Genomic DNA, 22,158 nt, shown 5'->3' with positions numbered 1-22,158 from the left:
TACTGCCATGCAGGGTGCCCAAACTTTTGCTTCAGGGCCTTTTCCTTTTTTGTAATTTTGAAACTGCAAAAGATGGAAATAAAAAAGTTTTCTTGCTTAAAATATTAAAGAAATGTGTCATCTTTAACTTTATGTCTTTTAGAAATCAGTTCATGTTTTACTCGCTTAGCTATTCACAGTAACAGAAGTTTTGACCGGGTGCCCAAACTTTTGCATGCCACTGTATTTAAAGAGGAGGTTCTTGCGTAGTAAGAGTATCAAAGGTTAATGGATAACACAGCAGAATGGGATTGGGAGCATTAATAAATCAGCCATGATTGAATGGTGGAGCAGACTTGATTCTGCTCCTATGAACCTCTTGACCATGACTGCATGCTTTCATGCATTGAGTTGCTGCCACATGATTGGCTGATTGATATTTGCATTAATGAGCCGGTACAAAGGCGTGCCTAATAAAACGGCCACTGAGTGTAGCTGGTTAGTCATTATCATCCTTCTGTAGAAAGATACTCAGTGCCAGATATTCACTATTTCCAATATCCAATAAGACTCTAACCACAATCAAACATCAAAAAATACAAAGCCTGTAAATATGAAAAGATAATATAAATTCTGGAAACCAGCATCAGGTATCAGAAATGGAAACAATGTTAAAATTTCAGATCAAAGACTCTTGGTGAGAACCTCCAAAGATGCTGCCTGTCCTGCTAAGTCTTTCCAGCATTTTCTGTTTTTATTTAAGAGTCTAATTAGTTCTCCCTTGAGAATTAATGTTACTGTCATTTGCCAACTCCATTATTATCAACAGCATTTGGATCACTTAACTGGGAGAGTTACCATTATCACTCCAGAGCAGATCAAAGATTGTGATCCTGACACTACTCAGAATTTTCACCACGTGATAAGATTTACTCGTCCCTTTCCTGGATGAGTGCAATTCCAACATTACTCAATAACCTCCACATCAGCTTAAACAGCTGACTCGCCTGATGCCCCAAGCACTATCCTAAACACTAGAGATTCTGCAGAAGCTTGACACCCAGAGTAACATACACAAAATGCTGGAGGAACTCAGCAGGTCAGGCAGCCGTTATAAGAAGGTGGCAAGAACACTTCCACGAGCTGCTGAACAGGAACAATCACTGATGAAGCACTGGGCAGAGTACACTCTCGACCCATGCTATTCGAGGTAGATGCTCCCCCTACTCTTCATGAGGTCATTAAAGCCATCAAACAGCTAAAACCCAACAAAGCACCAGGGCCTGAATGTATTGCAGCCGAGATCTACCAGTATGGTGGTCACACACTAACTCATGCCTGCACCAGCTGTTCACAAAGTTGTGGGGAGCTACAGAACTACCACAAGATGTCAAAGACGCATCAATCGTGACCATCTACAAGAATAAGGGAGACAAGAGAGACTGCAACAATTACCGTGGCATCTCTCTTCTGTCAGTTGTGGGAAAATGCCTCACTAAGATCATCGTTAGACGCTTGATGTCCAACATCAGTGACAACATCCTTCCAGAAAGCCAGTGTGGTTTTCGAACAGGCCGTAGTACAGTGGACATGATCTTTTCACTGAGGCAGCTCCGAGAGAAATGTGTTGAGCAGCAGAGAAGTCTCTATGTCACATTTGTTGATCTAACCAAAGCGTTTGATACTGTTGGTAGGTTTGGCCTGTGGAAGCTCCTACCAAAATTTGGTTGCCCCCCATGCCTAACCAACATCATCCGTCAGTTCCATGAAGGCATGGAAGGATGCATCAGCATGTGTGGTGAGTTGTCAGACCCATTTCCCATCAGCAACAGCATAAAACAGGGTTGTGTTCTGGCTCCTACTCTGTTTGGACTATTCTTCACTGCTGTTCTTCAAGATACCACATCAGACCTGAAGTCAGGGGTCTTCCTACAAACGAGGGCTGATGGCGGGCTCCTCAACCTCACAAGATTAAGAACAAAAACAAAAGTCAGGGGCATTGTAGCGCATGAGCTACAGTTTGTTGATGACTGCCCACTCTCTCAAAGACTTGCAGGAGATCACCAGTTGCTTTGCCAGTGCAGCCAAAAGCTTCGGACTGACAATCAGCTTGAAAAAGACAGAAGTTTTGTACCAACTGGCTCCTGGCTCAAGCTACGAAGAACCAACTCTTCTCAATGTTGTCAACAAGTTTTGCTACTTGGGTAGCGTAATAACATCCTCAGCTTCTCTGGATGCAGAGATTGAGTTAAGAACTAGAAAAGCCTGCTTTGCCTTTGGTGAGCTGAAAGATGAGTTTGGTCACAGAACATCAGACTGGCCACCAAGTGCCAGGTATACAGGGCTGTTGTCATATCAACCTTGTTTTACGGATGTGAGACATGGTGCCCACATCAGAGACACTTATGCCAGCTTGACCAACTGCAGCAGAGTCACCTACGTTCTCTGATGAAGATCACCTGGCAAGACAAGGTCTCCAATACTGAGGTCCTCTCTTGAGCCGGAATGCCAGCAGTTTCAACCTCGGTGATGTCAGCCCAACTGTGCTGGGCAGGACATGTTCTCAGAATGCCTGATGCATGACTGCCCAAGGACACCTTGTATGGCCAACTGTCTAGTGGTACCCGAAAACGAGGAGACGAGTGACTACAGTACAAGGATGTTCTGCACAGGAGCCTAAAGAAAGCTGACATTACCCCATCAACATAGGAGGGTCTGGCTCAAGATCGCTCACAGTGGAAGGACGCCATCAGAAAAGCTGTGGGCGCTGCTGAGAACAAGCTCAACGAGGCAACAGAGGAAAGGCACAGGAAGCGCCACAACAGAGCTTCTGCCCCTGCTGCCGCTCCAGGCCTCACCTGCCAACTATGTGGCAAGCAGTGCCTGTCAAGGATCGGCCTGTACAGCCACTCCAGGACGCACATATCAAACCCCACTAACTGACTGAAAGGAACCATCATCATCCTATGGGATAGATAGCGAGAGAGATAGACAGAGAGAGAGCGATAGATAGATATGAGGGGAACAAACAGTCGACATTTCGGCCCATCAGGACTGGACAGGAAGGTCAGTATAAGAAGGTGGGGGTGGTGGAAGTAGTACAAGGTTGCAGTTGATAGGTGAGAACAGGTGAGAGGAAAGGAAGTGATAAGCTGGAACGGGATAGGTGAAGAAGGTAAAGGGCTGAAGAAAGAGGAATCTGATAGGAGAGGAAAGTGGACCAATGGAAAAAAGGGAAGGAAGAGGGGCACCAAAGGAAAGTGAGGAGAAGAGAAGGGGTAGGACGAGAGCCAGAATTGGGAATGGAAAACAGAGAAGAGCTAGGGGGTTGAAATTACCAAAGGTTAGAGAAATTAATGTTCATGCTGTCAAGTTGGAGGCTACCCACTCGGAATGCGAGGTGTTGCTCCTCCAACCTGAGTGTGGCCTCATTGTGGCAACAGAGGAAGCCATGAACCAAAATGTCACAACAGGGATGGGAAGTAGAATTAAAATGGATGGCAGAATTAAAATACTGGGAAATACTACCTGTTGTGAGGGAACAAAAGTGTTTAATGACTATCCCAAACACCTCTAAAGCAGCTACAATATGTAACAGCACCTCCCAAGCATAAGCCCTCTGAAGGGAGAAAACGGGAAGTGCCTCATTCCATAGGCTCCCCTCCAGGACTCACACCATCCCCACCTGAACACATGTCACTGGCCCTTTATTGTCATGGGATCTAAGTCCTGGAACCTCCTTTCCAGGAGCTCTGTGGGTGGACCTTCACCAGGACTGAATATGTTCATGTTGGCAGCTCTCCACCACCCTCAACTAGGAATAGAATTTAACACTGAGATTAGGGAGAGATTAAAGACCATCTTTATTTCTCTCATGTATATCAAAACATACAGTGAAATGCATTGTTTGCATCAAATTAGTGAGGACTGTGCCGGGGGCAGCCCGCAAATGTTGACACGCTTCCGGCTCCCAAATAGGATGCACACAACTCACTAACCCTAACCCGTATGTCTTTGGAAGGTGGAAAGAAAGAGATGCAGTCACAGGAAGAACGTACAAATTCATTACAAACAGTGGTGGAAATGAACCCCAATCAGCGATTACTGGCACTGCAAGGTGACGTGTTAACTGCCACGCTACTATGCCATCAGAGATCACGTCAATTACTCTCTCGTCCCACCAATGAACAAAAAAAAACCTGTCTAAAATCTGGTTTATTGTAGCGGCTTAATGTCCTTTTATCTCATTTCATCACCCTCCTAACAAGCAAAAGAGAAAGCTCAGCACTGGCTGAATAAAACAAAACAAGTGCCTGGATGCCTTAATGGGCAATTCTTTTAGATTTCACTCCCAACAGAAAGGTGAACTCTGTCTACACAGGGAGTAGAATGAGACCCCAAGCACCTTCAAAGTTCAGAGAGCAGAACTGCAGTATCAGCTATTAATCCTTAGCGTTGGAAGCACTGCTGAGATTTATAATGCACAGCCGTGGTGGGAGTACACTTTGTAGGCTTTGCAATATTGTTTTTAGTATGGCTCAGTTACTTTGCTGTCAATCAATAATTAATGGCGTGCTGAAAGGCCTCAGCATCATGGAATTTAATTGTTATCCCACCAGCGCAGTTGGCTGCATAACTACCCAGAAGTGAAGAATGGAGTGCCTGTGCTGCACAGATATTCCCGTAATGCTGCTTGTGTTACCTTACCCAGCATCATTTGATGGATTGTGCCTGTCTTGATGTGTGCACTCAGTGCACCAGAGCCCCACTTCTCTGTATTTTAAACCCCTTTGAAGTGATCCTGAGATCTCACCAACACTTGCTGCTCGGCAACACCGCCACGCTGTGCAGGACATGCCAAGGGAAGCAAAAACTCCCTCTCATCAGAATTCCCCAGCCAGCATTTGATATTGTTAATCAAGGCTACCAAGATCTGAAATATCTTTGCACATATTATGGATCTCAATGTGATGAACGGAATGATGAGCGAACATTAATGCTATAAGACAATAGAGCTGAAGTATCTTAAAGCAATTTTAATCAAAATCTCTCTCAGTTGGGACAGTTTATAATCTCTTTGAAGCTGATGATATATTACAAAACCCTACCTTGACAATGAGATACGAGGCTGTAATGTAGCCAAAGGGGTCAGGTGAAGAAATAGACAATACAAGGTTCATCATCTCCCAGTGTTCATTTAAGCTCAAAGGGTTTGCAATGTAGCCCTGTGCTCAAATAGAAGAATAGTGCACAGAGGCCATTTGGCCCATCGTGTCTGTGAAACAGCTATCAAAGTAGATCTGAACAACAAAAAGGTCTGTAACATCCACTGTCCATTTCCTCCCAAAGATGCAGAGTTAACAGAAAACAGTACGGCACAGACAGCCCTTCAGCCCATGATGTTGTGCCGATCTTTTAACCTACTCTTAAGATCAATCTAATCCTTCCCTCTTATAGAGCACTCAATTTTTCAATCATCCATGTGCCTATCTAAGATTTTCTTAAATACCTCTAATTTATCTCCCTAACTATTACCTCCGGCAGTGTGTTCCACCAGCATCTTGCATGTTGCTCCAGATTCCAGCATCTGCAGTCTCTTGTGGCTCCAGTTAGATCCCTTATGCTACAAATTCTTCCCCATATGGACTAAGGACATTTATTTGGTTATGAGTCATCATCATTGTCATTATGTGCTGTGTTGTATGATGTGAGGGATCATGGCCTTCCATCTGTATTTCACCTGAGAAGTTCAAATAAGCTCTTCAAAACTTTTGCTTGTCCAATGTTTTGCACACTGCTCAGATAGATCAATTCATTACACCAGTGCATTGAGGTAGTACAAGGTAAAAGGATGAAGAATTAACTGTTATAATTGTAGAGAAGATACAGTGTAGGTAGATCTGTGACTAGTGGTGTGCTACAGGGATCAGTGCAGGGTCCATTGTTATTTGTCATCTATATCGATGATCTGGTAATGTGGTAAATTGGATCAGCAAATTTGCTGATGATTCTAAAATTGGAGGTGTTGTGGACTGTGAGGAAGACTTTCAGAGCCTGCAGAGGGATTTGGACCAGCTGGAAAAATGGGCTGAAAAATGGCAGATGGAGTTTAATACAGACAAATGTGAGGTATTGCACGTTGGAAGGACAAACCAAGGTAGAACATACAAGGTAAATGGTAGGGCACTGAGGAGTGCAGTAGAACAGAGGGATCTGGGAATACAGATACAAAATTCCCTAAAAGTGGTGTCACAGGTAGATAGGGTCATAAAGCGAGCTTTTAGTACATTGGACTTTATAAATCAAAGTATTGTGTATAAGAGTTGGAATGTTATGGTGAGGTTGTATAAGGCATTGGTGAGGCTGAATTTGAAGTATTGTGTGCAGTTTTAGAAACATAGAAAATAGGTGCAGGAGTAGGCCATTCGGCCCTTCGAGCCTGCACCGCCATTTATTATGATCATGGCTGATCATCCAACTCAGAACCCCGCCCCAGCCTTCCCTCCATACCCCCTGACCCCCGTAGCCACAAGGGCCATATCTAACTCCCTCTTAAATATAGCCAATGAACTGGCCTCAACTGCTTCCTGTGGCAGAGAATTCCACAGATTCACCACTCTCTGTGTGAAGAAGTTTTTCCTAATCTCGGTCCTAAAAGGCTTCCCCTCTATCCTCAAACTGTGGCCCCTCGTTCTGGACTTCCCCAACATCGGGAACAATCTTCCTGCATCTAGCCTGTCCAATCCCTTTAGGATCTTATACGTTTCAATCAGATCCCCCCTCAATCTTCTAAATTCCAACGAGTACAAGCCCAGTTCATCCAGTCTTTCTTCATATGAAAGTCCTGCCATCCCAGGAATCAATCTGGTGAACCTTCTTTGTACTCCCTCTATGGCAAGGATGTCTTTCCTCAGATTAGGGGACCAAAACTGCACACAATACTCCAGGTGTGGTCTCACCAAGGCCTTGTACAACTGCAGTAGTACCTCCCTGCTCCTGTACTTGAATCCTCTCGCTATAAATGCCAGCATACCATTCACCTTTTTCACCGCCTGCTGTACCTGCATGCCCACTTTCAATGACTGGTGTATAATGTCACCCAGGTCTCGTTGCATCTCCCCTTTTCCTAATTGGCCACCATTCAGATAATAATCTGCCACCAAAGTGGATAACTTCACATTTATCCACATTAAATTGCATCTGCCATGAATTTGCCCACTCACTCAACCTACCCAAGTCACCCTGCATCCTCTTAGCATCCTCCTCACAGCTAACACTGCCCCCCAGCTTCGTGTCATCCGCAAACTTGGAGATGCTGCATTTAATTCCCTCATCCAAGTCATTAATTTATATTGTAAACAACTGGGGTCCCAGCACTGAGCCTTGCGGTACCCCACTAGTCACCGCCTGCCATTCTGAAAAGGTCCCGTTTATTCCCACTCTTTGCTTCCTATCTGCTAACCAACTCTCCACCCACACCAATACCTTACCCCCAATACCGTGTGCTTTAAGTTTGCACACTAATCTCCTGTGTGGGACCTTGTCAAAAGCCTTCTGAAAATCCAAATATACCACATCCACAGGTTCTCCCCTATCCACTCTACTAGTTACATTCTCAAAAAATTCTATGAGATTCGTCAGACATGATTTTCCTTTCACAAATCCATGCTGACTTTGTCCGATCATTTCACCGCTTTCCAAATGTGCTGTTATCACATCCTTGATAACTGACTCCAGCAGTTTCCCCACCACCGACGTTAGGCTAACCGGTCTATAATTCCCCGGTTTCTCTCTCCCTCCTTTCTTAAAAAGTGGAGTTACATTAGCCACCCTCCAATCCTCAGGAACTAGTCCAGAATCTAACGAGTTTTGAAAAATTATCACTAATGCATCCACTATTTCTTGGGCTACTTCCTTAAGCACTCTGGGATGCAGACCATCTGGCCCTGGGGATTTATCTGCCTTCAATCCCTTCAATTTACCTAACACCACTTCCCTACTAACATGTATTTCGCTCAGTTCCTCCATCTCACTGGACCCTCTGTCCCCTACTATTTCTGGAAGATTATTCATGTCCTCCTTAGTGAAGACAGAACCAAAGTAATTATTCAATTGGTCTGCCATGTCCTTGCTCCCCATAATCAATTCACCTGTTTCTGTCTGCAGGGGACCTACATTTGTCTTTACCAGTCTTTTCCTTTTTACATATCTATTAAAGCTTTTACAGTCAGTTTTTATGTTCCCTGCCAGTTTTCTCTCATAATCTTTTTTCCCCTTCCTAATTAAGCCCTTTGTCCTCCTCCGCTGAACTCTGAATTTCTCCCAGTCCTCAGGTGAGCCACTTTCTCTGGCTAATTTGTATGCTTCTTCTTTGGAATTGATACTATCCCTAATTTCTCTTGTTAGCCACGGGTGCACTACCTTCCTTGATTTATTCTTTTGCCAAACTGGGATGAACAATTGTTGTAGTTCATTCATGCAACCTTTAAATGCTTGCCATTGCATATCCACCGTCAATCCTTTAAGTATCATTTGCCAGTCTATCTTAGCTAATTCACGTCTCATACCTTCAAAGTTACCCCTCTTTAAGTTCAGAACCTTTGTTTCTGAATTAACTATGTCACTCTCCATCTTAATGAAGAATTCCACCATATTATGGTCACTCTTACCCAAGGGGCCTCTCACGACAAGATTGCTAAATAACCCTTCCTCATTGCTCAAAACCCAGTCCAGAATAGCCTGCTCTCTAGTTGGTTCCTCGACATGTTGGTTCAAAAATCCATCCCGCATACATTCCAAGAAATCCTCCTCCTCAGCACCTTTACCAATTTGGTTCACCCAATCTACATGTAGATTGAAGTCACCCATTATAACTGCTGTTCCTTTATTGCACGCATTTCTAATTTCCTGTTTAATACCATCTCCGACCTCACTACTACTGTTAGGTGGCCTGTACACAACTCCCACCAGCGTCTTCTGCCCCTTAGTGTTACGCAGCTCTACCCATATCGATTCCACATCTTCCCGGCTTATGTCCTTCCTTTCTATTGCGTTAATCTCTTCTTTAACCAGCAATGCCACCCCACCTCCCCTTCCTTCATGGTTTTGGTCACCAAATTACAGGAAGGATATTAATAAGGTTGAAAGAGTGCAGAGAAGGTTTACAAGGATGTTTCTGGGACTTGAGAAACTCAGTTACAGAGAAAGGTTGAATAGGTTAGGACTTTATTCCCTGGAGCGTAGAAGAATGAGGGGAGATTTGATAGAGGTATATAAAATTATGATGGGTATAGATAGAGCAAATGCAAGCAGGCTTTTTCCACTGAGGCTAGGGGAGAAAAAAAAATCAGAGGCCATGAGTTAAGTTTGAAGGGAACAATGGTGGGGTGGGCTTCTTCACACAGAGTGTGGTGGGAGTGTGGAATGAGCTGCCAGATGAAGTGGTAAATGCCGGCTCACTTTTAACATTTAAGAAAAACTTGGACAGGTACATGGATGAGAGGTGTCGGGAGGGATATGGTCCAGGTGCAGGTCAGTGGGATTAGGCAGAAAAATGGTTCAGCACAGCCAAGAAGGGCCAAAAGGCCTGTTTCTGTGCTGTAATGTTCAATGGTTCTGTAAGGTACAAGGTCATAATACGGCAGAAGTTGTCCTTGAACTGGGTGGTACATGCTTTCAGGCTTTTGTACCTTTACCTGATGGGAGGGAGGAGAAGAGAGGATGTCTGGGATGGGTGGGGTCTTTGATTACGCTGGCTGCTTACCAAGGCCATCAAGGAAAACAGACCCTTTGGTCCATCGCGTTCATGCTGACCACCAACCACACATTTGCACAAATACGTCAATCCCATTTTTAAATTCTCTCCATATTCTCATCAACTCCTCCTGGATTCAGCCACTGCCCTACACACTGGAGGCAATTGACAGTGGTCAACTAACCGACCAATTGCACCTATCTGTGGTCCTGGCGGAAGTGTGCAAACCCTCACAGTGATAGGGTGAATGTGAAGACTCCACACAGACTGTCCGTAAGGACTGAACCCAGGTCAGTCTCTCTGTGATGTAGCAGCTCTACTAACTAAATCTCTGTGCCACCATCTTGTGAGTCATGGTCATTGTCATGTGTTTAATGGGCAATGTAACAGTGGAAGGATCATTTTTAGCTGCTTCTCTTTTTAAAAACCATTTCAATAAGAGTCCAGGAGTGAGTTGCCAGTACACCACTTGTTTCTCTGCGCTAAATCTACACTGACCTTACTGCGTTTGCCCCAAATGGCATCCAGTGGTTGATTCTGGTGCAGCCTTCTCTCCATTGAGGAGACCCCAGATAGACTGGGGGGGGCAGCTCATCAAGCACATCATTACCACCCATGTTCGTTTGACTTCCCATTCCGACGTATTGGTTCATGGACTCTTCTAACTGCCACAAAGAGAACATACTCAGGTTGGAAGAGCAATACCTTGTATTTCATCTGGGTAGCCTTCGACCTGTCAGTATCAATTTCTTTAACTTCCGGAAATTTATTCCCCTTCCCGCTTCTTATTTTTTCCATTCCTATTCTGGCTCCCCTCTTGCCCCTTCTCTTCTCCCTCTTGTGCTCCTCTTCCTTCCCTCATTTGCCCTGTCCTAGTCCACTGTCGTCTCCAGTTACATTCCTTCTTCCTTACCTCTGCTGGCAGAATTTCAAATGGTGACGAGGAGGCATACAGGAGTGGGATAGATCAGCTGGTTGAGTGGTGCCACAACAACAACCTTCCACTTACTGACATTCAGACCAAGGAGTAATTGTGGACCTCAGGAAGGGGAAATCGAGGGAATGCACACCAATCCTCATTGAAGAATCAGCAGTGGAAAAGGTGAGCAGCTTCAAGTTCCTGTGTCTCAACTTGGTGTGTCTCCAAAGATACTCGCAAATTTCTGCAGGTGTACCATGGACAGCATTCTAGCTGGTTGCATCACTTGTCTGGTACGGAGGGGTGAATACACAGGATCAGAATGAGCTAACCTGTAATGAATTATTTAAACAAACAAGAATGCTTAATCAAAAACATGTTAACAAGCTTACTCAAATATTAAATACACAACAATTAAGGACCCCCATCACCCAGGATATGGCTCTTCTCATTGTTACCATCAAGGATGGGGTACAGGGGCTTGAAGACACACATACAGTGCTTCAGGAACAGCTTCTTCTCCTCTGCAATCAGACTTCAGAATGGACAATGAACCCATGAATACTACCTCAGTACTTTTCCCTCTCTTTTTGCACTACTTACTTAAATTAATTTTCTTTCTTTTTTTAATATATTTTGGGATGGTACGGTAGTGTAGTGGTTAGCACAATGTTTGACAGTACAGGCGACCCAGGTTCAATTCCCTCCACTGACTGTAAAGAGTTTATACATTCTCCCTGTGACCACATGGATTTCCTCCAGGTGCTCTGGTTTCCTCCCACAGTCCAAAGACTTACTGGTTAATAGGTTAGTTGGTCACTGTAAGTTGATTAGACAGGGGTTAAATTGGTGGGTTGCTGATGTGGTGTGGCTTGAGGGCCGGAAGGGCTTACTCAAGGCTGTATCTCAATAAATAAACAAACAAATATACTTCTTATTGTAATTTATAGCTTTTGTTGTTACGTAATGGATCGCTGCTGCAAAGCAACACATTTCATGACATATGCCAGTGATATTAAACCTGATTCTGAGCTTCTTACTTCACCAAACACCCACCTTCCCCTTCACTTTACTCTTACCCCTGCCTCCACCTTATTCCCGCTTCTTCCTGCTTCCTCTTAGCACCGACGAAGGGTCTAGGCCTGAAATGTTGGCTGTTTACTCTTCTCCATAGTGTTGCTTAAGATTTCCAACATCTGCAGAATCTTTTGCGTTTACAGTGGGTGACCATGCTCCCTGTGAACCTCCTTCTACCTTTCGTCATCTCACTCTGTTGTCATAAATATATCCTTTATTTCCTCATATAATTTCCTGCCATTTCCTTAAGCACTTCTGCAACCATAGCTTATCTCTACACTCCATATCCACTCTTAAATGTGTCAAAGATTCCCTGTATTGTAAGGGAACAAGAATAATCGATTACATTCTGTTATGACAGCTGATGATGCTTTACGAATGTGATGACACAACAAAAAGTTCACTTTGATACACAAGAGCTGCAATGTGACTGTCAGCTGCATGTCAGACCATATCTTTCCATCCATCTTTCAATTTATCTACTTCCTACTTTCCACCCATCTATCTTTTTATTTTTTCTACTTTTTATCCATCTATTTTTCTACATATTGTGGCAGCTCTGTGTACAAAAGAACATATGAAATACACGGAGAAGGTTATCCAGCCCCTTGGGTTTGCTCTGTTCCTCTGTAAGATCATGTCTAATCCTTGACATTTGCATTGCCTTCCTGCACATCCCTTCATTTCCTTAATGTTTAATAACTTAACACTCTCTGTCTTGAACATATTCACTGACTGAGCCCCTACAGCATTCCTGTGCGAAGCATTTCAAAGACCACTGAGTGGGGGAGAAAAACCCTATGATCCTTATTTTAAGACTGTGACCATTGGTTCTAGGCACCCTAACTTGTGAAAAATTGACCTGCATTACAACTTCCATCGGCAGCTCGTTCCATACTCTCACTACCGTGTGAATTTAAGAAGATCCCCCTCAGTTCTCTTAAATATTTCACTTGTCACCCTTAACCCATGACCTCTAGTTTTAGTCTTATCTAACCCCAGTGGGAAAAGCCAGCTTGCTTTACCCTATCTATTCCCCTTGTAATTTTATATACCTCTATCAAATGTCTATCAAATGTCCCTCATTCTCCCACACTCCAGGGAATAAGGCACTGGCCTATTCAACCTTTCCCTATAACTCAGGTTCTCAAGTCCTGAAAACATCCTTATAAAGTTTCTCTATAGTCTTTTCATCTTATTGATATTTTTCCTATAGGTTGGTGACCAGGTAGGTAGATATGGTCTCACCCGTGTCATATATAATTGGAGCAAATCACCCCTACTCTTGTGCTCAAAAACTTTTGCAACACTGCGTCTTTTTAATTAGCTACTGTACCTGTATGTTAACTTTCGGTGATTCATATTAAAAGGACAACTGGTTCCCTCTAAACCCCATCACCTTTGATTTCTCATTCTTTGATTTTTCTCCATTTTTTTCTTAAAACTTTCTATTTTTTTCTAACAAATTATTCCTTTCTCCCTCATGCTTTTATCTATCATTTCCTTAAATTCTCCATTACCCACTGCCTGGCTGTGCACTTGGTAACCAATCTTAAACAGAGGACAGTATTTTATTCCATGGAGTGTAGAAGAATTAGAGATTTGATAGAGCCACTGTATAGAAAATTATGAGGTGTATATATAGCAAGTTTTTTCCACTGAGGTTGAATGGGGCTAGAAGTAGAGGTCATAGGTTAAGGGTGAAAGGTGAAATAGTTAAGCACAACCTGACAGGGAACCTTACACGAAAGTGGTGGATGCAAGTTTGATTTCAATATTTAAGAAAAATTTGGATAGGTATGTGGATGAGAGGATTATGGATGGCTGTGGTCCATGTGTGGGTCAATGGGGATAGGCCAAATAATCGTTTGGCATGGACTGGATGGGCCAAAGGGCCCATTTCTGTTCTGAGGTGCTCTATGACTCTACATCACTTTTATTAAGCAATACAGTATACGTGAATGCCACCTCTCTTTCTGTTTATGCATTATAGTACCTACTCACCACTAAAAAACATCTCTATCTCAGACCTTCCCCTCGCTTGGTCTTAGTCATAGTCATAGTCATACTTTATTGATCCCGGGGGAAATTGGTTTTCGTTACAGTTGCACCATAAAGAGTTAAATAGTAATATGTAAATTATGCCAGGAAATAAGTCCAGGACCAGCCTATTGGCTCAGGGTGTCTGACCATCCAAGGGAGGAGTTGTAAAGTTTGATGGCCACAGGCAGGAATGACTTCCTATGACACTCTGTGTTGCATCTCAGTGGAATGCGTCGCTGGCTGAATGTACTCCTGTGCCTACCCAGTACATTATGTAGTGGATGGGAGACATTGTCCAAGATGGCATACAACTTGGACAGCATCCTCTTTTCAGACACCACCGTCAGAGAGTCCAGTTCCATCCCCACAACATCACTGGCCTTACGAATGAGTTTGTTGATTCTGTTGGTGTCTGCTACCCTCGGCCTGCTACCCCAGCACACAACAGCAAACATGATCACACTGGCCACCACAGGCTCGTAGAACATCCTCAGTATCGTCCGGCAGATGTTAAAGAACCTCAGTGTCCTCAGGAAATAGAGACGGCTCTGACCCTTCCTGTAGACAGCCTCAGTGTTTTTTGACCAGTCCAGTTTATTGTCAATTCGTATCCCCAGGTATTTGTAATCCTCCACCATGTCCACACTGACCCCCTGGATGGAAACAGGGGCCACCGGTACCTTAGCTCTCTTCAGGTCTACCACCAGCTCCTTAGTCTTTTTCACATTAAGCTGCAGATAATTCTGCTCACACCATGTGACAAAGTTTCCTACAGTAGCCCTGTACTCGACCTCATCTCCCTTGCTGATACATCCAACTATGGCAGAGTCATCCGAAAACTTCTGAAGATGACAAGACTCTGTGCAGTAGTTGAAGTCCGAGGTGTAAATGGTGAAGAGAAAGGGAGACAAGACAGTCCCCTGTGGAGCCCCAGTGCTGCTGATCACTCTTTCGGACACACAATGTTGCAAGCACACGTACTGTGGTCTGCCAGTCAGGTAATCAAGAATCCATGACACCAGAAAAGCATCCACCTGCATCGCTGTCAGCTTCTCCCCCAGCAGAGCAGGGCGGATGGTGTTGAACGCACTGGAGAAGTCAAAAAACATGACCCTCACCCTTACCTATCATCTGCCAGTTTGTACCCCTTTCCCTTCCCCCACCTTCTTATTCTCTTTCTTTCTTTTTAAATCTTTTTATTAATTTTACAGAAGTACAAACTCAATAACAAAGTTGGTACACAGAGATTAGAAAAATATTCATCAACATATATAAAAAGAATTTTAAGTAACATAGACATAAAAGACTTCCAAACTCATAATGAGATTAAACATTAAAAAAGAAATAAAAAGAAAAAAAATATATAAACAAAAAAAACCCCAAAAGAAAAAAAAAACAAAACAGGGCTAGACCAACAGCTTATATCGGACACGTTCAATAATGTCGTTAACTCCACTCTTCTCCTCATATAATTTAAGTTTAGAAGAAAGATTCGGAAAGGTCAGATTACATCATATGAAAATGTTGCATAAAAGGTTTCCAAGTTTCTTCAAATTTAACCGAAGGGTCAAAAATATCACTTCTAATTTTTTCCAAATTTAAACTTAATATGGTTTGAGAAAACCATTGGAATGTAGTTGGAGGATTAGTTTCCTTCCAGTTCAACAAAATAGATCTTCTCGCCATTAAAGTAACAAAAGCTATCATTCGACAGGCTGAAGAAGACAAAGATCTATGTTCTACCATTGGCAATCCAAAGATTGCCGTAATAGGATGGGGTTTTAAATCGAAGCATAGAACTATTGAAATAATATCAAAAATGTCTTTCCAATATTTTTCAAAAAGAGGACAGGACCAAAACATATGAGTTAAAGAAGCCACTTCAGAGTGACATCTATCACAAGTAGGGTTTATATGGGAATAAAAACAAACTAGTTTATCTTTGGACATATGAGCTCTGTGTACTACTTTAAATTGTATTAAAGTATGTTTAGCACATATAGAAGAAGTACTAACTAATTGAAAAATTTTATCCCATTTCTCTGTAGGTAGGGAAAGTTGAAGTTCCCTTTCCCATTCATTTTTAATTTTGTCAGATATATCTGGCTGTAATTTCATAATTATATCATAAATTATTGCTATTAATCCCTTCTGCAAAAGATTAAAGCCTAAAATTTTATCAAGAGTGCCAGAAGGATTGGAAGTCGGAAAGGTAGGCAACGTAATATTTAAAAAATTTCTTATTTGTAAGTATCTAAAAAAATGGGATCTAGGCAAATCAAATTTCTCAGATAACTGCTCAAAAGACATAAAGCAGTTATCCAAAAATAAATCACGAAAACATATTATGCCTTTCGTTTTCCATATCAAAAAGGCTTGGTCCATTACCGAAGGTTGGGATAAAAAATTAGATATAATAGGACTTGATAACATAAATTCACTCAGGCCAAAAAATTTACAAAATTGAAACCATATTCACAATGAATGTTTAACTATAGGGTTGAAAATTTGTTTATTCAATTTAGATAGTGCAAAAGGCAATGAAGTTCCTAAAATGGAGGCTAAAGAAAACCCTTGTACAGAATGGCCTTCAAGGTTTACCCAATGTGGGCTTGGAGTTATATTCCAAAACATTGACTGTTTCCGTAGAAGATGCCTGACCTGCTGAGTTCCCTCCAGCATATCGTGTGCGTTATCAGTCTCATATCTGAAGGGCTTGACTTGTTTGGCCAACAACTGAGATGGAGACAAGTGCACATATTACTGATAGAAACAGAATGTACCTGTACGTTTCCCCCTCACCCAATCCCCAGTGATATACCCTCAAGTTGGCACTTTATCAGGTACAGCCACACACCTGCTGACTAATGCAAATATCTAAATAGCCAATCACACAGCTGCCACTCAATACATAAAAGTATGCAGACATGGTCAAGTGGTTCAGCTGTTATTCAGACCAAACTTCAGAATGGGGAAGAAATGTGATGTAAGTAACTTTTACAGTGGAATGATTATTTTTATACCAGATAGGGTAGATTGAGTATCTCAGAAACTGCTGATCTCCTGGGATTTTCATGTATAACAGTCTCTAGGGTTTACTGGGAATGGTGTGAGAAAACCATCCAGTGAGCAGCAGTTCTGTGGATGAAAATACTTTGTTACTGAGCGAGATCAGGAGAACAGCCAGACTGGTTCAAGCTGAGAGGAAGGCGACAGTAACTCAATTAAGCACGCATTACAACAACAGTGTGCAGAAGAACATCTTTGAATGCAAAGCACGTAAAATTTTGAAATGGATGGGCTATAGCCGTAGAAAATAACGAACATGCACTCATTGACCACTTTATTAGATACAAGAGGTAACTAATACAGTGGCCACTACGTGTATAAGAATAATTAGTAAATGCTAACTGGGACTCCAGAGATTCATATGAATGTTATTAAGACCACCATCAGACTGAGATGTCTGCAGGAGAGGGAGTGGTCAAAATTATTTGAATCGGGGACAAAAGTGAATGCAGATCATTTCTGACCTCAAGCATCTCTTCTTCACTGAAGGGTAGATTAAATACCACTTCATGCACTCATGCATAATAAGATTTGGTAATAAGATTTGGTATTTTCCAGGTGATGCTGACTATGTGCTTACAAGTTGCAAAGTCTGCTTATGTTGGTTTTAAGTGGCTGATTATGCTTTTCCCAGAACTCTGTTTTGGCTTTACTATTTTTTATTTTTGGAATTTTAATCCTTCTTTCCAAAAAAATTTGGAGAAGCAATGAGCGATTTTCTGCTAAAGGGCAGAATGATGCAGCCAATAATTTAATGGTGGAGCAAATGCTATGAGTTATTGTTCCTGGCAGACTCTGCTAAGGAGAACCATCAATGCTCAGCGTATCGACTTATATGCTTTGCTTTGTCCTCTTTGCACTGACCGATGTTGGCCAGTGAGTCGGATTGAAAACCTGATGGTGAACTTAATGGATGGAATGGGTTCTGTCCCAGGAGCACTGGACTTCCCCCCCCCCCCAATAACCATTAAACATCAAAAAGCTGCATGTACACCCATCTCATTCAAACATCCTCCAAAACTTCATCCATTTAAAATTCCTCTGTGTATTCCTGACTGTGACTGGAATCTCAGGATTCTCCCATTGCTGGTTTAGGCTCTGGATGTTAATGAACTTTGGCAGAGAAGTGGTCAACGTGGACATTTACCACAACCTAGAGTCAGGAACAGTTATTACCCTACAACCATCAGGCTCCTGAACCAGTGTCGATAGCTTCAGACCACCACTACTCTGAACTGAATCTATGACCTGCACACTCACTTTCAAGGACCATTTACAACTCATGTTCTCAGTATTAGAAGATGGGGGTGGGGGTGGGGGTCTCATTGAAACCTGTCAAATATTGAAGGACCTAGATAGTGGCAGTGGAGAGGATGTTTCCAATAGTGGGAAGTAGCAGAGTTTAGTATTAAAGCTCACAGCTTCAGACTACAAGGACGTCCCCCTGTCTAAAGAAATTTCTCCTCATCTCTGTTTTAAGACCACCATCTCTGTTCTGAGGCTGTGCCCTCTAGTCCTTGATTCCCACTGCATGTCGATTCTACCTAGACCTTGCAATATTTGTGAGATGTTGGTTCCAGGCAACAGCCCTTCCAGCCTGCTCACCACTGACTGCAAGTAGCCTGATGACTTGGCTGAGGAGAGTGGTGTGGGGAGCGTCCAAGTAAATCCAGATTGGTGTCAAAAGTGATTCACCAGATGCTGGAAATTTAAGGCAACACACACAAAATGCTGGAGGAACTCCAGGTCAGGCATTATCTATGGAGGGGAATACTGTTTGAAGTTGCGAGTGAGGGAGTGACATCTTGAAGGGTGGGAGCCATTTGAAAACTGAGAGTCTCGTCAGGAGTGAGTCATTGTTTGAACCAATAAAAAGAAAGGAAGGGTTAGAATGGTCTGGCTTTGCCTCAATAGTCTTGGGCAAGAGCATTTGCAGGCTCTAAAAATGATTACAGTAATTTTTTTCTCTGTTGGTACACAGCTGAGAAAGGTCCAGAGTTAGTGGTATGTTCCTTGTGTAAGAAATGGGAACTTTGGGAAACCTCCATTTTCCCTGATAACTACCCCTGCATGAAATGCTCAAACTGCAGCTCCTTACAGACTACATTAAGGAACTTGAGCTACAGCTTGATGGACAGGGGAGATTGAGGAGGCGGTAGACAGGAGCTGCAGGGAGGTAGTCACCCCTGAGTTGCAGGAGGCAGTTAACTGAGTGACTATCAGGAGAAGGAAAAGGAATAGGCAGCCAGTGCAGAGTACCCCTGTGGCTGATCCTCTCAATAATAAGTACACTGCTTTGGATGCTGTTGGGAGGTTGGGATGATCTACCAGGGAGAAGCCACAGAGCAGGTGTCTGGCTCTGTGGCTCAGAAGGGGAGAAGAGGCAAACTGCAGTGATTTGTTAGGGGGACAGAAAGTAGTTTCTGTGGATGAGGACAAGCTTCCTAGATAGTTGGTTGCCTCCTGGGAGCCAAAGTCAGAGACATCCCAGATTGAGTTCACAGCATTCCTAAGTGAGAGGGTGAGCAGCCAGAGGTTGTAGTGCACGTTGGTACCAATGACGTGGGTAGGAAGAGTGCCAAAGTCCTGCAAAGTCAGTTCAGGGAGTTAGGTGCTAAAGGACAGGGCCTCCAGAGTAGTGATCTCAGAATTGCTACCCATGCCACGTTGCAATGAGGCCCGAAATACGAAGATCATACAGTTTAACATGTGGCAAAGGAATTAGTGCAGGATGGAGGACTTCAGGTTTTTGGATCATTGGGCTCTCATCCAGGGAAGGTAGGCCCTATACAGAAGGGATGCTTTGCACCTGAAGTGGACGGGGTTTAATATTCTAGAGGGAAGGTTTGCTAGTGCTGTGGTGGTGGTGGTGGGGGGGCGGGAATGTAGTTTAAACTAGAGTGGCAGGAGTGGAAACCAGCGTACCAGAACAGATAGTGGATAGAGGAGTGGTTGTGGACGAAGGTGCTGTTAAGCCTACATAAAAGGTTAGAAATTGAAATGCTGAGCATGGCGGGAGTAGTCTTCTGAGCTGCAAGATGTGTTTTGTAGAAAGACAGATGAGCACATAGCCGTTAGTGAGACTTGGTTTGCAGGAGGAGTAGGACTGTCAACCCAGTGGTCCAGGGTTCCGTTATTTTAGACATGATAGAGCAGGAAGGATTAAAGGGGGGAGAGGTGGTGGTACTCATCACAGAAAAAATCATGGCAGTGTTCAGTCAGGACAGACTGGAGAGCTCGTACAATGAGGTTTTATGGATAGAACTGAGGAATAAGAAAGGTATAACCATGTTAATAGGACCACCCAACTGTCTGGGGGAATTAGAAGAACAAATTTGTAGAGATATTGCAGGCTGTTGCAAGAAACATAGCTAGTGATTTTAACATTCCATATACTGACTGGGGCTCCCATAATGTAAAAGGGCTGGAAGGGAAAGAGTTTGTCAAATGTGTTCAGGAAAGTTTCCTTAATTAGTACACAGAAGTCACAAGTAGAGAAAGTGCGATGCTAGAGTTTTTATTAGGGAATGAGACAGGGCAGGTGACAGAAGTTTGTATAGGGGAACACTTTGCATCTATTAATCACAATGCCATTCATTTCAAGGTAATTATGGAAAACGATAGCTCTGGTCCCCAGGTTAAGATTCTAAATTGGAGAAAGATCAATTTTGATGGTATCCGAAAGGATCTGGCAAATGTCGGTTGGGACAGGGTGTTTTCTGCCACAGGTGTATTTGGTAAATGGGAAGCTTTCAAAAATGAATTTTGAGAGTAGCAAGTTTCTATATATCTGTCACAATGAATGGCAAGGATTACAGGTTTATAAAACCTTGGCGTTTGAGAAAGACTGAGGTGCTGGTTAAGAAAAAGGAGTGGGATAGCAGGTATAGGCAGGCAGGAAAAAAAATGAGGTACTGAGGAGTATAAGAAATGCAAGAGAAAACTTAAGAAGAAAATCAGGAGGGATAAAAGACATGATGTTGCTCTAGCAGACAAGTTGAAGAAGAATCCTAAGGGCTTTCACAGATATACTAAGAACAAAAGGATCGCAAGGGACAAAATTGGTCCTCTGGTAGATCAGGGCTGTAATCTATCCAAAGAGATTGGGGAGATGTGAAATGGATTTTTCTGTATCCATATTTACTTTGGAGATGAACAGATTCTGTAGATGTGAGGAAATGCAGCAGTGAATCACGGACCCTAGAGATTACAGAAGAGGTAGAGTTTACTGTCTTGAGGCAAATTAGTGTGGATAAATCTCTGACTCTGTGGGAGGCAAGTGCAGAATTGCAGGGGCCCTAACAGAGATATTTAAAACATCTTTAACCAGGGATGAGGTGCTGGAAGATTGGAGCATCGCTAAAGTTGTTCTATTGTTTAAGAAAGGCTCTAAGAATAAGCCAGGAAATTATAGGCCAGTGACTCTGACTTCAGTAATGGGAAAGTTACTGGAAAGTATTCTAGGGGATCAGATATATGAGTATTTGGATAGACATGGATTGATTAGGGATAGTCAACATGGTTTTGTGCGTGGTAGGTCGTGCCTAACCAATCTTACAGAATTTTTGATGATGTTACCAGGAAAGTTGATGAAGACAAGACAGTGAATGTTATCTGCATAGACTTTAGTAAGGCTTTTGACAAGGTCCCGAAAGGGAGATTGGTCAAGAAAGTTCAGTCTTTTGGTATTCAAGCTCAGGTAATAAAGTGGGTTGGTCATTGGCTTTGTGGAAGAAGCCAGAGTGGTTGTAGAGGGTTGCCTCTCTGACTGGAGGTCTGTGACTAGGGGTGTGCCACAGGGATTGTTTTTCGGTCCTTTGCTATTTGTCATCTGTATCAACGATCTAGTGATAATGTGGTAAACTGGATCAGTAAATTTGTGGATATCATGAAGATTGAGGGTGTAGTGAATAGTGAGAAAAACTATCAAAGCTTGCAGTGGGATCGGGATAGCTGGAAAAATGGCAGACAAGTGTGAGGTGTTTTACCTTGGGAGGACCAACCAGGGTACGTCTTACACAGTGTGTGGTAGAACAGAGGGATCTGGGAATACAGATCCATAATTTCATGAAACTAGCAACACAGATAAGATAGGTTGTAAATAATGTTTGTTGGCACATTGGTCTTCATAAATCAGTGTACTAAATACAGGAGTTGGGATGTTATGTTAAAATTGTATAAGATGGTGATGAGACCTAATTTGGAGTATTGTGTGCAGTTTTGGTCACCTCCCTACAGGAAAGATGTAAATAAATGGAAGGAGTGCAGAGAAAATTTACAAGGATGTTGTTGGGACTTGAGGACCTGAGTTATAGGG

The 22,158-nt window shown here is 42.9% G+C and overlaps 1 protein-coding gene across 1 annotated transcript in view; it reads right to left on the bottom strand.

Annotated features, from left to right (window-relative positions):
• Positions 1–10,347: 10,347 nt before the first annotated feature.
• Positions 10,348–22,158, bottom strand: part of khdrbs2 (KH domain containing, RNA binding, signal transduction associated 2) — a 545,499-nt gene continuing 533,688 nt past the window's right edge. Inside the window, exons 15-16 of the transcript XR_011889050.1 lie at positions 10,647–10,984; positions 10,348–10,398 (exon numbers count right to left, since the gene is read on the bottom strand). The gene's annotated coding sequence lies outside the window, so the exon portion shown is untranslated. The remainder of the gene's footprint in view (positions 10,399–10,646; positions 10,985–22,158) is intronic.

The sequence above is a fragment of the Mobula birostris genome, chromosome 2 (assembly GCF_030028105.1).
Source record: "Mobula birostris isolate sMobBir1 chromosome 2, sMobBir1.hap1, whole genome shotgun sequence".
NCBI classification, from domain to species: Eukaryota; Metazoa; Chordata; class Chondrichthyes; order Myliobatiformes; family Myliobatidae; genus Mobula; species Mobula birostris.
Note: the sequence above shows the minus strand (reverse complement) of the source record. Positions and strands in the feature narration are given on the sequence as shown.